Consider the following 15,118-nt stretch of genomic DNA (forward strand, 5'->3'; position numbering starts at 1 on the left):
GGGTCCCATTAAGACCAACGATAGAAAGTTGCTTATGAGATTTTTGTTTTAAGCCTGTCTCAGAGTGGATGCCTAAAGTTAACCTTAAACACTTAGAAATTTGACTTTTGCAATAACTTTTACATTTGACGTTTGAGAAAAAAAAATAAAAATTTGACGTGAGACTTTGAGTGCATCGTGCAATGGGCTCGAGCAGATCACTTTGGTGAAGTCGGTGACCATTGTTACTGGCTTTTCAAAGTGTGTTGCATTAGTGGTAAATAAATAGTTTTACAATGAACTTTACTAACATCGTATGATCAAAGGTCATGAAGTTTAGACTGCAGTCGACTGCAAGTTTCTGCAGTGTCTCTTCATCAACTTTCTCCTCCAGACCTCACCTGCACTGTGGGAGGCTCTATTGTCAACCAATCATCAGTTGTTTTTTTAGGCACTACTGTCAACCAATCATTAGTGGGGTTTTGTTTGAGGCTCTATTGTCAACCAATCATTAGGGTTTTTTTGTTTGAGGCTCTTTTGTTAACCAATCATTAGGGGAAGTTTGTTTGAGACTCTATTGTCAACCAATCATCAGGGGAGAGCATTGCAGTAGTCAAGCCTGCTTGTAATAAAAGCATGGATGAGTCTCTCTGTATCAGCCTGAGAGAGAAACGGCCACACCGTGGCAATGTTCCTTGGGTGGTAAAAAGCTATTTTGATCACATTCCTGTGTTTCGAAATTGAGTTCAGAATCTAAAAAACACCAAGTTTTTTAGTTTACCTGGTATTTGATCTGGATTTTTACCTTTATCTTTATTGACTTAAAACGTGATATATCAACCGGGAAACAGTCCAGTTTCAATAGAAGAGAGAGTAACAATGGCTGCCCCACTCTGCGAACAACAAGCTATCCACTGACGCAATGTTTTCTTTCTCGCTCATTTTTCAAAATAAACGCCTAAAACTATGTCTAAAGACTGTTGACACCTTGAGGAAGCCATAGGAAAATGAATCTGGTTTATATCCCTTTAAATGGAGGCAAGGCATCCAGGAAAAACAGCACTTCCTTGTTGTATTTTCCTCAGGTTTTCGCCTGCAATATCAGTTCTGTTATACTCACAGACAATATTTTGACAGTTTTGGAAACTTTAGAGTGTTTTCTATCCTAATCTGACAATTATATGCATATTCTAGCATCTGGGCCTGAGAAATAGGCAGTTTCAAATGGGTATGTTTTTTAGCCAAAAACTAATATTCTGCGTCAAGAAGTTAAATGCAGCCTTTGATATAAGTTACCATAACCTGTTGTTGAAAAATGTAATGTGTTATGGCTTTTCAACCTCTGCCATATCGTGGATTCAGAGCTATCTATCTAATAGAACTGTGGGTTTTCTTTAATGGAAGCTTCTCTAATGTCAAACATGTAAAGTGTGGTGTACCGCAGGGCAGCTCTCTAGGCTCTCTTCTCTTTTCTATTTTTACAAATGACCTGCCACTGGCATTAAGCAAAGCATGTGTGTCATGTATGCTGATGATTCAACCATATACCCATCAGCAACCACAGCTAATGAAGTCACTGAAACCCTTAACAAAGAGTTGCAGTCTGTTTTGGAATGGAAGGGCAGTAATAAACTGGCCCTGAACATCTCTAAAACTTTGAGCATTGTACACGGTACAAATCAAGTTCTAGACATCATCTGGTTATGAATGGTGTGGATGTTGTATGTTGAGGAGACTAAATTACTTGGCGTTACCTTAGATTGTAAACTGTCATGGTCAAAACATATAGATTCAATGGTTGTAAAGATGGTAAGAGGTCTGGCCGTAATAAAGACATACTCTGCTTTTTTTGACACCACACTCCACAAAGCCCTGTAGGCTCTAGTTTTATTATATGTTTATTATTGTCCAGTCATATGGTCCAGTGCTGCAAGGACAGACCTAGTTAAGCTGTAGCCCAGAACAGAGCGGCATGTTCTTGCTCTTCATTGTAATCAGAGGGCTGATATTAATACTATGCTGCCAGTCTCTCTTGGCTGAGAGTTGAGGAGAGACTGACTGCATCACTTCTTCTTTTTATAAGAAACATTAATGTGTTGAAAATCCCAAATTGTTCGCATAGTTAACTTACACACAGCTCTGACACACACACGTACCCCATCAGACATGTCACCAGGGGTCTTTTCACAGTCTCCAAATCCAGATCAAATTCAAGAAAGCGTACAGTATTACATAGAATCATTATTTCATGGAACTTTGTTCCATCTCATATTTCTCAAATAAACAGAAAACCTGGTTAAAAAAAAAGAGATAAAGCAACACCTCACGGCACAACGCCTCTCCCCTATTTGACCTACATGTATATAGTTTGTGTATTTATTGGTATTTATTGGTATTGATGCTACGTGTGCCTTTTTTAAATGTATTTTGTAATGGAGGTAGTTCTGTCCTTGAGCTGTTCTTGTCTATTAATGTTCTGTATTATGTCATGTTCTGTGTGGACCCCAAGAAGAGTAGCTGCTGCTTTTGCAACAGCTAATGGGGATCCTCATAAAATACCAAGAGAGGAGGGGAGAGAGAGGAGAGGAGAGGGAGAGAGAGGAAAGGAGATAGCAGAGGAGAGGAGAGAGGAGAGGGGAGCAGAGAGAGGATAGAGGAGACAGGAGAGGGGAGAGGGGGGAGAGAGAAGAGGAGAGGGGAGAGGAGACAGGAGAGGGGAGAGGGGGGAGAGAGAAGAGGAGAGGGGAGAGGAGACAGGAGAGGGGAGAGGGGGGAGAGAGAAGAGGAGAGGGGAGAGGAGACAGGGGAGAGAGGAGAGAGAGGGGAGGGCAGAGAGAGGATAGGGGAAGGGAGAGAGAGCAGAGAGGGATTGGGGGAGTGAGGAGAGGGGCGCGGGGATAGGGGAGGGGAGAGAGAGGATAGGGGAGAGTGGAGAGAATAGAGTGGAGAGGGGGAAGAAGGAGGAGGGCAGAGACGGGGTGGGGGAGAGAGGAGAGAGGGGATAGAGGGGAGAGGGGAGAGAGAGGATAGAGGATAGGGGAGGGGGAGAGAGGGGAGAGGGAAGAGGAGTGGAGTAATGATAGGGGAGGGGGGACAGGGGAGAGAGGAGAGAGGATAGGGGAGGGGAGAGAGGAGAGAGGAGACAGGGCAGGGGAGAGAGGGGAAAGGGGAGAGAGGAGAGAGGATAGGGTAGGGGAGAGAGGAGAGAGGATAGGGGAGGGGAGAGAGGGGAAAGGGGAGAGAGGAGAGAGGAGAGGGGAAAGGGGAGAGAGGAGAGAGGATAGGGGAGAGAAGGGAAAGTGGCGAGAGGAGAGAGGGTAGGGGAGAGAGGGGAGTGGAGTGGAGTAAGGATAGGGGAGGGGAGAGAGAGGTTAGGAGAGAGAGAAGTCAGGAGAAAGGGGAGAGAGGAGAGAGGAGAGAGGATAGGGGAGGGGAGAGAGGGGAAAGGGGAGAGAGGAGAGAGGATAGGGGAGGGGAGAGAGGGGAGAGGAGAAAGGGGAGAGAGAGGAGAGAGAGGTGAGGAGAGGAGAGAGGATAGGGGAGGGGAGAGGGGAGAGGGAGAGGGGGGAGAGGAGATGGGAAATAGAGGATGGAGGGAGAGGGGAGAGAGAAGGGATGGGGGAGACGAGAGAAGGGAGAGAGGGGGCGGGGGAGAGGAGAGAAGGGAGAGGGGGAGTGGGGGAGAGAGGAGAGAGGGGCGAGATGGGAGAGAGAGACTTTTCTAAATTTCTCTCAATTCAATTCAAGGGGCTTTATTGGCATGGTAAACATATTACCACATTACATCACATTACACATTACCAAAGCAAGTGAAGTAGATACAAAAGTGAAAGAAACAATAAAAATAAACAGTGAACATTACAAATACAGAAGTTCCAAAAGAATAAAGACATTACAATGGTTATATTATGTCCATACAGTGTCGTAATGATGTGCAAATAGTTAAAGTACAAAATGGAAAATAAATAAACATAAATATGGGTTGTATTTACAATGGTGTTTGTTCTTCACTGGTTGCCCTTTTCTTGCGGCAACAGGTCACCAATTTTGCTGCTGTGATGGCACACTGTGGTATTTCACCCAGTAGATATGGGAGTTTATCAAAATTGGGTTTGTTTATGAATTCTTGATGGGTCTGTGTAATCTGAGGGAAATATGTCTCTCTAATGTGGTCATTCATTTGGCAGGAGGTTAGGAAGTGCAGCTCAGTTTCCACCTCATTTTGTGGGCAGTGTGCACATAGCCTACGGCAGCCTTTCTCAATAGCAAGGCTATGCTCACTGAGTCTGTACATAAGCTTTCCTTAATTAAGTTTGAGTCAGGTCAGGTATTCTGCCACTGTGTACTCTCTGTTTAGTACCAAATACCATTCTAGTTTGCTCTGTTTTTTTGTGAATTCTCTCCAATGTGTCAAGTAATTATCTTTTTGTTTTCTCATGATTTGTTTGGGTGTAATTGTGTTGCTGTCCTTGGGCTCTGTAGGGTCTGTTTGTGTTTGTGAACAGAGCCCCAGGACCAGCTTGCTTAGGGGGCTCTTCACCAGGTTCAGCTCTCTGTAGGTAATGACTTGGGAAACGCTTCCTTTTAGGTGGTTGTAGAATGTAACGTCTTATTTTGATAATTAGCGGGTATCGGCCTAATTCTGCTCTGCATGCATTATTTGGTGTTCTACGTTGTACAATGAGGATATTTTTTGCAGAATTCTGCATGCATTGTCTCAATTTGGTGTTTGACCCATTTTGTGAATTCTTGGTTGTTGAGCGGACCCCAGACCTCACAACCATAAAAGGCAATGGGCTCTATGACTGATTCAACTATTTTTAGCCAGACCCTAATTGGTATGTCGAACTTTATGTTCCTTTTGATGGCATAGAAGGCCCTTTTTGCCTTGTCTCTGCCTTGTCTCTCAGATCGTTCACAGCTTTGTGGAAGTTACCTGTGGCGCTGACGTTTAGGCCAAGGTATGTATAGTTTTCTGTGTAGTCTAGGGCAAAGGTTTCTAGATGGAATTTATATTTGTGCTCCTGGCGTCTGGATATTTTTTGGAACATCGTTATTTTGGTCTTAATGAGATTTACTGTCATGACCCAGGTTTGACAGAATCTGTGCAGAAGATCTAGGTGCTGTTGTAGGCCCTCCTTGGTTGGTGACAGAAGCACCAGATCATCAGTAAACAGTAGAGATTTGACTTCAGATTCTAGTAGGGTGAGGCCGGGTGCTGCAGACTGGTCTTGTGCCCTCGCCAATTCGTTAATATATATACATACCCAGCGTGCGACAGTGCTGCAGGAGTTGTGACCCATTTTTGTTGGTTATGTTGTCATAGTTGTGGCTAGGGGAAATATGGGGGAAAGAATTCAGACACCTCCAGGTAGGTGTTTGTCCCCCTGTGTGCTGAGGGTGACAGGTTCTTGCGAGAACCCCCTGAGTCCCTTCCCTGTTTCACACCTGGTAGTTTGGTGGATGGGACTACCAGCTCTCTGTATTGAGGGCAACCAGTGGGTCCGTCTCCTCTATACCATGTTTCTTGTAGGATGACAATGTCTGTATTCCTGATTTCTTTGATGAAGTCCCGGTTCCTTAATCTTTAAGTCAAAGGCAGATGACCTCAGGCCTTGGAGACCCCAGGATGAGATTCTGAAGGCTTTGTGTTCCATAAAGTGTCCAATGTTACTGGTCGTTTAGTTTGGCCCCAGGTCAGTAAGTGTGAGCAGAGCCTGCTGAGCATCTGGAACATTCCATTGGCTTGGGCTAGTGTTAGAGTGGGGGTTGGGTCTGTTTGATTGCACACGGCCTGGGCGTATGTGTGACTCATGTTGAGGCCCTCCCTGTGGGGGGGGGGTAGGAGGGGCATAGGTCTGTTCTGAGGGGTCTACATGGGGTGTGGGCATGTTTGACTTGGGGTGGGGGTGTGTATGTGGCTGGTGATGTGTGAAGTTTTTGGGCTGCGGTTGAGGGCAATGTCCTTCAGTGTCCTGGCGAAGGTGGGCACTGCTACCTTCTATAGGTGGACCAGGTCATACAGGCTGTTCAAGTCCAGGGTGGAGTGGTGGAATGCAGATGTTATCCCGGAGCCCTTCCAAACACTCCTCCATACACCGCTGAAAAGCTGCAGGAGCGTTCATGAGGCCGAATGGCAAACTATCATAGAGTCACCAAGGGGTCACAAATGCTGTCAGTGGTCTGCTCTCTTCAGAGATGAACCCCTGGTGATACGCTTTTCCCTGATCTAATAGGGAGAATCAGGAATTACCACCTAACCTGTCCATGATGTCTTGGACCTGAGGGATGGGCTGGCGATTGGGATGTGTCTTTCTGTTCAGATCTCTGTAATCTATACACAACCGGAGGGTCCCGTCCTTCTTACGAACGCACACGACAGGTGAAGAATATGAAGAGAGACATCAAGCATGATAACTGGAAAAACACCTTTCCTAATTCTGACTAGTGTGTCAAAGAACTCAAGGTCGTCTGGCCACTGCGGGTTCAGGTCTGGCTGGAAAAGCATTGTCATGTCCTCTTTGAAAGGCTGGTAAGCTACACGGCACTCAATCTGAATGCTACTGTTCTGTGACTAGGTGCTTACCTAACATTATCGTTTGGTGTGCTTTCGCCGTAAAGCCTTTTTTAAATTAGACACTGTGGCAGGATTAATGAGAATTGTATCTTTAAAATGGTGTAAAATACTTGTATGCTTGAGGAATTTAAATTATGAGATTTCTGTTGTTTTGAATTTGGCGCTCTGCACTTTCACTGGCTGAGAGGTTATTGGCAGACTCGACAGCCTTGATTTCTTAAATGATTGCCTCGCCTGGTTTACCAACTACTTCTCTGATAGAGTTCAGTGTGTCAAATCGGAGGGCCTGTTGTCCGGACATCTGGCACTCTCTATATGTGTTCAATTCTCGGGCCGACTCTTTTATCTTTATATATCAATGATGTCGCTCTTGCTGAGGGTGATTCAACTGCTCTTAAACGCAAGTAAAACTAAATGCATGCTATTCAATCGATCACTCCCCCACCTCCCCAATCGGCTTTCTATTTCGTAACAAACCTCCTTCACTCATGCCGCCAAACTTACCCTAGTAAAACTGACTATCCTACCGATCCTCGACTTCGGCGATGTCATCTACAAATAGTTTCCAATACTCTACTCAGCAAACTGGATGCAGTCTATCACAGTGCCATCCGATTTGTTACCAAAGCCCCTTATATCACCCAGCACTGCGACCTGTATGCTCTCGTTGGCTGGCCCTCGCTACATATTCATCGCCAAACCCACTGGCTCCAGGTCATCTATAAGTCTATGCTAGGTAAAGCTCCGCCTTATCTCAGCTCACTGGTCACGATAACAACACCCACCAGTAGCACGTGCTCCAGCAGGTATATTTCACTGGTCATCCCCAAAGCCATCTCCTCCTTTGACCGCCTGTCCTTCCAGTTCTCAGCTGCCAGTGACTGGAACGAACTGCAAAAATCGCTGAAGCTGGATGGAGACTTACATTTCCCTCACTACCTTTAATCATCAGCTATCTGAGCAGCTAACCGATCGCTGCAGCTGTACATAGTCCATCTGTAAATAGCCCACCCAATCTACCTACCTCATCCCCATATTGTTGTTATTTACTTTTCTGCTCTTTTGCACCCCAGTTTTTCTACCTGCACATCATCATCTGCTCATTTATTACTCCAGTGTTAATCTGCTAAATTGTAATTACTTTGCTGCTATGGCCTATTTATTGCCTACCTCCTCACGCCATTCACACTGTATATAGACTTGTTTTTTTTCTACTGTGTTATTCACTGTATGTTTGTTTACTCCATGTGTAACTCGGTGTTGTTGTTTGTGTCGCACTGCTTTGCTTTATCTTGGCCAGGTCGCAGTTGTAAATGAGAACATGTTCTCAACTAGCCTACCTGGTTAAATAAAGGTGTTCTCAACTATCCTACCTGGTTAAATAAAGGTGAAATAAAAAAATAACAAAATGCAGTTGATCATCTTATTCTCTCTCTCTCTCTCTCTCTCTCTCTCTCTCTCTCTCTCTCTCTCTCTCTCTTTCCAAGAGAGAGAAGGAAAGAGGAGGAAATGGAGCGGGCGAGGGCGATAGAGAAAGGGAGAGAATAAAGTAATTAATTTCAACAGTCTCAGTGTGATTTAACAGTTCAGAGAGCAGCTGAAGGGGGTGTGATTTAACACTTCAGAGAGCGGCTGATTTCTAAAACTCAAACTATGAAAGCAAGACATGATCCTGTCACACAGACTATATTAATACAGTATATTAATACACTGTAGACAGACAGAGACAGAGACAGAGACAGAGACACAGACAGACAGACAGACAGACAGACAGACAGACAGACAGACAGACAGACAGACAGACAGACAGACAGACAGACAGACAGACAGACAAGGTACTGATAAAGCAGAATTCAGGGTCTTATTATACAAACTATATTACAGTTTTTTACAATCTCTTACACACTAAATGTTGTACTTGAAGCACGCTCAGTGAAACCATTAACTACTAATCTTCAGACCAAAACTGCATTATCTGCTTCACACTCAGTTTAAAATTGTAAAAGACCACTTTTTTTGCAGAACACTGAACACAGTGCTCTACATTAGACACATCATTCAAAACGAACAGGTCTTGTGTCTCGTTTGGATAACACTGCCATCCCAAATGAGAGGAGTGAGAGTAAGACAAGGATGAGGATGAGGACGAGGAAGAGGAGGAAGGAGAACAATCACAGATGAGATCCGGGCCACTTTGGTCAACCGTGGTTTGAGCTTCAAGGAGGTAGAGGGTAGAGGGTCCAGCCTAACTTGAGCCGCCGGTACACTGCAGCGTCATCTGGACCTTTCTAAATGAGAACAGGTGACCTACCCTCTATACCATGCTACTGTACTTACAGCACTACAGTAACATATCATCCTGAAAGAAATCTTGCACCCTAACCTCACATCACGTTTTTTTGCAGAATCACTAGACGGGCGGAAGTAACCGGCTGTTCACAGCAGAGCAGGAACATCACATAATGAATATATATATTCAAACAACAGCATATGTTTACTGCAGCACCACATTATCACTGACAACAACAACGTTCAGTAACAGAAAGTGAGTTTATCCTCACGTCTCCCGAAACAAAACACCGTCAGATTCGTATGATGCAGCTCTACAGAGTAAACATCTGAGCCAAATTCTGACAAAGTGAAACATCTGCACTGTGAATACGTACTAACCTGTCATTGGTATTCCAGCTACATATTGACTGCTCTATGTCATACTGTCAATAATGTTTTGTCTGTTTCAGAGAGTTGTGGAACTAGAGAGAGAGTAGTCATCTACGTTGATGAGCTTTAACCAAAACAAGATGCAGGGGAAGAAACCTCACAATGTGTTCAGCCATTAGTCCGAACGGTGTCCTTCATCATCATGCCACTCACTGCCCACATTATCACATTATCCTTGGCACCCTGCAAAATATCCTCATTCCCAATGACCAGAGGAATCAGGCATTTGGAAATTGCTCCCAAGGATGAACCAGACTTTTTCCCATGATGCCAAGCAAAGAGGCACTGAGTTTGAAGGTAGGCCTTGAAATACATCCACAGGTACACCTCCAATTGACTCAAATGATGTCAATTAGCCTATCAGAAGCTTCTAAAGCCATGACATAATTTTCTGGAATTTTCTGGAATTTTTAAAGGCACAGTCAACTTAGTTTATGTAAACTTCTGACCCACTGGAATTGTGATACAGTGAATTATAAGTGAAATAATCAGTTTGTAAACAATTGTTGGAAAAATTACTTGTGTCATGCACAAAGTAGATGCCCCAACCGACTTGCCAAAACTATAGTTTGTTACCAAGAAATTTGTGGAGTGGTTGAAAAAATTAGTTTTAATGACTTCAACCTAAGTGCATGTAAACTTCCGACTTCAACTGTAGTTTGAAGTGCATGAGTGTGTGTGTGAGTTTGTGTGTTTATTGTGTGTTTAGAGTGTGTGTTTATTGTGTGTTTAGTGTGTGTGTGTTTAGTGTGTGTTTATTGTGTGTTTAGTGTGTGTTTATTGTGTGTTTAGTGTGTGTGTTTATTTTGTGTTTAGTGTGTGTGTGTTTAGTGTGTGTTTAGTGTGTTTAGTTAGTGTGTTTAGTGTGTGTGTGTTTAGTGTGTGTTTATTGTGTGTTTAGTGTGTGTGTTTATTGTGTGTTTAGTGTGTGTGTTTATTGTGTGTTTAGTTAGTGTGTTTAGTGTGTGTGTGTTTAGTGTGTGTTTATTGTGTGTTTAGTGTGTGTTTATTGTGTGTTTAGTGTGTGTGTTTATTTTGTGTTTAGTGTGTGTGTGTTTAGTGTGTGTTGAGTGTGTGTGTTTATTGTGTGTTTAGTGTGTTTAGTTAGTGTGTTTAGTGTGTGTGTGTTTAGTGTGTGTTTATTGTGTGTTTAGTGTGTGTGTTTATTGTGTGTTTAGTGTGTGTGTTTATTGTGTGTTTAGAGTGTGTGTTTATTGTGTGTTTAGTGTGTGTGTTTAGTGTGTGTTTATTGTGTGTTTAGTGTGTGTGTTTATTGTGTGTTGAGTGTGTGTTTAATGTGTGTGTTTATTGTGTGTTTATTGTGTGTTTAGTGTGTGTGTTTATTGTGTGTTTAGAGTGTGTGTTTAGTGTGTGTGTTTATTGTGTGTTTAGTGTGTGTGTTTATTGTGTGTTTATTGTGTGTTTAGTGTGTGTGTTTATTGTGTGTTTAGAGTGTGTGTGTGTTTAGTGTGTGTTTATTGTGTGTTTAGTGTGTGTGTTTATTGTGTGTTTAGAGTGTGTGTTTATTGTGTGTTTAGAGTGTGTGTTTATTGTGTTTACAGTGTGTGTGTGTGTTTAGTGGTTGTGTGTTTTGTGTTTAAATCACACACACACCCTTCAACTGCTCTCTGAACTGTTAAGTCACACTGAGACATAACTAAATATTTAATATCTCTCTTCCTTCTCTCTATCGCCTTTACTTCTTATCTTCCAATCCCTTTCCACCTCTCTCTCTCTCTCTCTCTCTCTCTCTCTCTCTCTCTCTCTCTCTCTCTCTCTCTCTCTCTCTGGAATTGTTTTAAGAACATCATACCAATGATCATTTTGATATTAGATATTTTGCATTTTAAGATGCCTTCAAGTATCAAACAAGAATATAAAAAAAATAGTGGATTAAAAATTACATATTGCTATTAGCAATAACAAACTAATTTAATAACTTCACATCAAATCAAACTTTATTTGTCACATGTGCCAAATACAACGTGAGTTCATCCCACAAGGAAATTCTTACTGACAAGCCCTTAACCGACAGTTCATCTCAACATAGAGTTAAAACAAATATATACCAAATAAAGTAAAGTAGAAAATAATAAAATGTAATATCATAAAAGAACAATAACGAGGCTATTTACATTTTACAGGGGGTACCGGTACCGAGTCAATGTGCGGAGGTACAGGTTAGATTGTGATTACGTCATCTGTGGATCTGTTAGGGCGAATTGTAGTGAGTCTAGAGTATCCAGGCTGTTGATGTGAGCCATGACCAAATCAAATCAAATCTAATTTTATTTCTCACATACACATGGTTAGAAGATGTTAATGAGAGTGTAGCGAAATGCTTGTGCTTCTAGTTCAAAATATGCAGTAATAACTTATGAGTAATCTAACTAACAATTCCACAACTACTACCTTATACACACAAGTGTAAAGGGATAAAGAATATGTACATAAAGATATATGAATGAGTGATGGTACAGAACGGCATAGGCAAGATGGAGTAGATGGTATCGAGTACAGTATATACTTATGAGATGAGTAATGTAGGATATGTAAACAAAGTGGCATAGTTTAAAGTGGCTAGTGATGCATGTATTACATAAAGATGCAGTAGATGATATAGAGTACAGTATATACATATACATATGAGATGAGTAATGTAGGGTATGTAAACATTATATTAAGTAGCATTGTTTAAAGTGGCTAGTGATATATTTTTCCATCAATTTCCATCCATTTCCATTATTAAAGTGGCTGAGGTTGAGTCAGTGTGTTGGCGGCAGCCACTCAACCAGCCTTTCAAAGCACTTCATGGCTACCGTTGTTCATGTGAGTGCTACGGGACTGTAATCATTTAGGCAGGTTACCTTTTTTTCCTTGGGCACATGGACCATGGTTATCTGCTTGAAATATGTTGGCATTACAGACTTGGTCAGGGAGAATGAAAATGTCAGTGAAGACACTTGCCAGTAAAGGTCTTGCTCACATCGGCTACCGAGAGTGTTATAACACAGTCGTCCAAAACAGCTGGTGCTCTCATGCATGCTTCAGTGTTGCTTGCCTCGAAGCAAGCATAAAAGACATTTAGCTCACTTGGCAGGCTCACGTCACTGGGCAGCTCGCGGCTCGGTTTCCATTTGTAGTATGTAGTATTCTGCAAGACCTGCCACATACTACGAACGTCAGAACCAGTTTTGTAGGATTAAATTTTAGTCCTGTATTTACGCTTTGCCTGTTTGATGTTTGGTTGTAGGTTCGTTGGTTGTAGTGGGATTTCGTACAAGCGTCCGGTTTATTGTCCTGCTCCTTGAAAGCGGCAGATCCTTTAGCTCTGTGAGGATGTTGCCTGTAATCCATGGCTTCTTATTGGTATATGTACGTACGGTCACTGTGGGGACGATTTTGTCGATGCACTTATTGATGAAGCCAGTGACTGAGGTGGCATACTCCTCAATGCCATTGTATGAATCCCAGAACATATTCCAGTCTGTGCTAGCAAAACAGTCCTGTAGCGTAGCATCTGACCACTTTCTTATTGAGCCAGTCACTGGTACTTCCTGCTTTAGTTTTGTCTTATAATCAGGAATCAGGGGGATAGAATTATGGTCATATTTTCAAATGGAGCGGAGGGAGAGCTTTGTATGCATCTCTGTGTGGGATGTAAAGGTGGTCTAGAGTTTTTCCCTGGTTTTTCTCTGGTTGCAGATGTGAGATGTTGGTAGAAATGAGGTAAAACGGGTTTGAGTTTCCCTGCATTAAAGTCTCCGGCCACTAGGAGCGCCGCTTCTGGATGAGCATTTTCTTGTTTGTTTATGACCTTAAACAGCTGGTTGAGTGGCCTTATACAGCTGGTTGAGTGGCCTTATACAGCTGGTTGAGTGGCCTTATACAGCTGGTTGAGTGGCCTTATACAGCTGGTTGAGTGGCCTTATACAGCTGGTTGAGTGACCTTATACAGCTGGTTGAGTGGCCTTATACAGCTGGTTGAGTGGCCTTATACAGCTGGTTGAGTGACCTTATACAGCTGGTTGAGTGACCTTATACAGCTGGTTGAGTGGCCTTATACAGCTGGTTGAGTGGCCTTATACAGCTGGTTGAGTGGCCTTATACAGCTGTTTGAGTGACCTTATACAGCTGGTTGAGTGGCCTTATACAGCTGGTTGAGTGGCCTTACACAGCTGTTTGAGTGACCTTATACAGCTGGTTGAGTGGCCTTACACAGCTGGTTGAGTGACCTTATACAGCTGGTTGAGTGGCCTTATACAGCTGGTTGAGTGGCCTTATACAGCTGGTTGAGTGGCCTTATACAGCTGGTTGAGTGGCCTTACACAGCTGGTTGAGTGGCCTTACACAGCTGGTTGAGTGACCTTACACAGCTGGTTGAGTGGCCTTATACAGCTGGTTGAGTGGCCTTATACAGCTGGTTGAGTGGCCTTATACAGCTGGTTGAGTGGCCTTATACAGCTGGTTGAGTGGCCTTATACGACTGGTTGAGTGGCCTTATACAGCTGGTTGAGTGGCCTTACACAGCTGGTTGAGTGACCTTATACAGCTGGTTGAGTGGCCTTACACAGCTGGTTGAGTGACCTTACACAGCTGGTTGAGTGGCCTTATACAGCTGGTTGAGTGACCTTATACAGCTTGTTGAGTGGCCTTATACAGCTGGTTGAGTGGCCTTATACAGCTGGTTGAGTGGCCTTATACAGCTGGTTGAGTGGCCTTATACAGCTGGTTGAGTGGCCTTATACAGCTGGTTGAGTGGCCTTATACAGCTGGTTGAGTGGCCTTATACAGCTGGTTGAGTGGCCTTATACAGCTGGTTGAGTGGCCTTACACAGCTGGTTGAGTGACCTTATACAGCTGGTTGAGTGGCCTTACACAGCTGGTTGAGTGGCCTTATACAGCTGGTTGAGTGACCTTATACAGCTTGTTGAGTGGCCTTATACAGCTGGTTGAGTGGCCTTATACAGCTGGTTGAGTGGCCTTATACAGCTGGTTGAGTGGCCTTATACAGCTGGTTGAGTGGCCTTATACAGCTGGTTGAGTGGCCTTATACAGCTGGTTGAGTGGCCTTATACAGCTGGTTGAGTGACCTTATACAGGTGGTTGAGTGCCATCTTAGTGCCAACATCGGTTTGTGGTGGTAGTTGCAAATAATATAGATGAGAACTCCCTTGGTAGATAGTGTGGTCTACAGCTTATCATAAGGTATTCTACCTCAGGCGAGCAATACCTCGAGACTTTAATATTACACATCCCGCACCAGCTGTTATTGACAAATAGACAGACACCCCCTGCCATATCAGTTCTGTTATACTCACATACATAATAATACCAGTTTTAGAAACTTTAGAGTGTGTTCTATCTAAATCTACCAATTATATGCATAGCTTCTGGGCCTGAGAAACAGGCAGTTTACTTTGGGCATGCTTTTCACCCGGAAGTGAAAATACTGCCCCCTATCCCAATTATGTTAATCATTCCAGAGTCTGACAGAACATGCTTAGGAAGGGAAGGAGAGGAAGTTCCACACTTCAGTGCAGGAACTGTTTACCAAACTTGAGATGGAGAGCAGAGTCTGAAATGGAACTTAGAAAGTAGCTTGATTTAGATTTCTTAATGAGGAGAAGCACATCTATTTATCAATTTCCTGAAATGCCAATCATCTACAGAATCAGCTATCCTAGCCTGGCCCAGGGCTGATTTCTCATCATAATATGATGTGAAAGTTCTATAGAGACTCGGGGATTAGTTCTATTTTTAACTCTAATGCATTTGAAGGGGGAATTTTGTTTACCAGAGATATAAAAATAGATGAGAAAAGTTCTAGAGCCAATTCAG

Source organism: Oncorhynchus clarkii, chromosome 8, assembly GCF_045791955.1.
Source record: "Oncorhynchus clarkii lewisi isolate Uvic-CL-2024 chromosome 8, UVic_Ocla_1.0, whole genome shotgun sequence".
NCBI classification, from domain to species: Eukaryota; Metazoa; Chordata; class Actinopteri; order Salmoniformes; family Salmonidae; genus Oncorhynchus; species Oncorhynchus clarkii.